The following is a 2,500-nucleotide window of genomic DNA, read 5'->3' on the forward strand; positions in this document are numbered from 1 at the left end:
CAGGAAATGTGTGCGTGTGGTTTTTTGTTTGTTTGTTTGTTTTTTCCTCCTAGAATGTACACAGATGTGGCACTTGATACAGGGCTTAACTCCTCCCCTATCAGACGCAAGTGCAAAAGTCAATAAACAAATAAATAGCAAACAACGAAAAAAACAAATGAAAGTTGAAATGTCCCCTTTAGGCCTCATGTCATTGCCAAGTGTTTCAGAGACTGCAAAGTAAGTTTAGGTGCTCGGAGCTTAACGTAGCACAACATCACAGCCCTGCTTTCCTCCGGTAAGACTCCTTATGGGTTCAGTGTGAGGAATGACTGAAGTTTGGTTGTTTCTAGTATATTCATTTATTTAATATAGGTAAACATGTTTAAGACTGTTAAACTATTTGTTCTCCATCTTGGTTTAGCGTTTTGACTGCCGTTTTTCTCCCCTTTTTGCCCAGCCGTTGTTCCTAAAGCTCGTTTCCAGTCTCGCTGAAGAATAAAGGTTCAGCCATTTATAAAAACGGTGCTACAGCCCAAAGTTGAGCTTGGGTGAGGAAGCTGTATGCAGCAGATCCGAAATCAGCGTTACAGTGTCTCTCAGTGTAGGACAGGGATCTGATCCCAGATCAGTATAAGGGCACCATTTCTGCTGGGAGATAAATAAAGAACTGGGTTGGTCCGGACTGAGATGGTGTTTGTTTCCCTTTGAAGTGATGCTTTTAACATTTCAACCTGTTTTAAATCGAAGAGTGATGTGTCATGGTTTACGTTATTCTGTGTTTGCTTGTTTTTCAACAGCCTGACTTGTACTGCAAAAGAAGGGAAAAGTTGAGTTAATCTTCAACTCTGAATCGTACACACTGAGATTTCTTCAACTGGGGCCTATACTTACTTCCATGAGCGCCACTATTTTTAATGTCTTCGTTTCCTTTTCCCTGAAATCCACTGTAAAGCCGTGCGGACATACCGGTGTAAAACGAACCGAATCTTTGTAGAAGGTGTAAAAAGGTGCCGCGATAACTATTGAAACAACCGCGCCCATATTGCCGCGTTCTGATTGGCCAATCTACGGAATGGGCCAATGAGAACCCTGGACATGCGGACAGGCCCCGGCGCCACGGTCCCTCCATAACGTCCCAGTGTTCTCTCGCAGTCCAGCTGGGAATGACCGCTATAAGGGGCGCACCGCTGTCTAGTATTTATCTGCCATTTGGCCTATGTGAAGGGGGTTTGTCTGTGGACTTTTCTTCTCCCTCCCAGTTCGCTCTGTTGAATAACATGTATAGATAAAAAAGAAATGCGACGAAATAAGAATCTTGTCATTCTTTTCGTTAATAAAAAACTTTTTTTTTTCAAATAAAGCTTGGGTGCGGGTTTCGTGTCATCTCTCACCGTCGCACACTGTAAGGTACAATTTTACTTGCAAGTTCATTTCTTGGTCTTCTCACGTTGTTCACGTGATTGGTTCGAGCCATGTAGTCGGTGTAGGACTGTGGCCCAAATAATGCGCAAATACTCAACAAAATTATGTGCAGGACATCGTCGGTATTAGGCGGCTGCACGCAGAAGTATTGCGGCGTTTCTTTAACGTGCTCGTAACGACCAACACTAGGGACGACGAGCAAAATCGTTAAACTTCAACACTGGCCTTGGTTTAACTCCGCTTCTCGATAGTTAACGTAGACCACTTCTTCTCCCGAGGCCTGGTACAGAATCAGTTCAGTTACACGCTATACATTGTTTTAACTGCGAGTTTTCGAGAAAACCCACAAACATCGTGGTCGAGAACGTCTGTTGCGTTATTGAACCACAGGGTGGCGAAAGAAGCCCAAGGATTTGCGCTTTATCGGTAGCTGAGCGCCAGGAGACCACGTAAGTCGCCAACGTGCTGTTTGTTGTTGTTTTAAGGAGCGACTCTGGTTATCGTCTGTTTTATTTCACATGTAATCGGATGTGATCAAATCTTTGAATCGTAAAAAAACCACGGGGAAACCGAACACACTGGAGCTCGGCATCGTATTTCTAAATAAAGGCTGAGATTTCTGGTCCTGTATCATGTAGCTGACCTCGGTAATGATCTATTACACGTCGGAGCTGTTTGAATAACAGATCTTTGGGGTAGAATAGCGTCTTTTATGGGCAGGCTGGATATGGGGATATAGGATGTAGCTATCACAAGACGGCCTAAATGATTTTTGACGTTTTTTTCCGGAGCACACATACGATGCTATTGCTGCACAGCCATCACCTAACGCATATGGAGTGCTGCGCACCATAATGTGCCGATTAATATGAGCAACTGACTCCGCAGTATGTGTGGACCTGCCCGTGTATGTGTGTGTGTGTGTGTGTGTGTGTGTGTCCCTACGCTGCAGCCCTCAGCAGATCGCGCACGCAGCGACTTCGCTAAGCCGCGCGCGCGCACCCACGCGCAGACTCTGCACGGTCGCGCGTGCGTGAGCGCGCGCCCGCCCGCCCGCATGTGGATGCGTGTCTGCGTCTGCGCCTCCTCATCCTCC

At 46.0% G+C, this 2,500-nt stretch overlaps 1 protein-coding gene across 2 annotated transcripts in view; it reads left to right on the forward strand.

Moving 5' to 3' along the window:
• Positions 1-1,342, forward strand: part of tubgcp3 (tubulin gamma complex component 3) — a 17,269-nt gene extending 15,927 nt beyond the window's left edge. Inside the window, exons 22-23 of one of the 2 annotated variants that reach the window (XM_081701245.1) lie at positions 1-10; positions 780-1,342. The exon at positions 1-10 is cut by the window's left edge and continues 183 nt beyond it. The gene's annotated coding sequence lies outside the window, so the exon portion shown is untranslated. Of the gene's footprint in view, positions 669-779 lie in introns of those variants that run through there. The other variant, XM_081701246.1, reaches the window with a different exon arrangement.
• Positions 1,343-2,500: the final 1,158 nt, after the last annotated feature.

The sequence above is a fragment of the Electrophorus electricus genome, chromosome 18, assembly GCF_041902795.1.
Source record: "Electrophorus electricus isolate QZ-2024a chromosome 18, ASM4190279v1, whole genome shotgun sequence".
NCBI lineage: Eukaryota > Metazoa > Chordata > Actinopteri > Gymnotiformes > Gymnotidae > Electrophorus > Electrophorus electricus.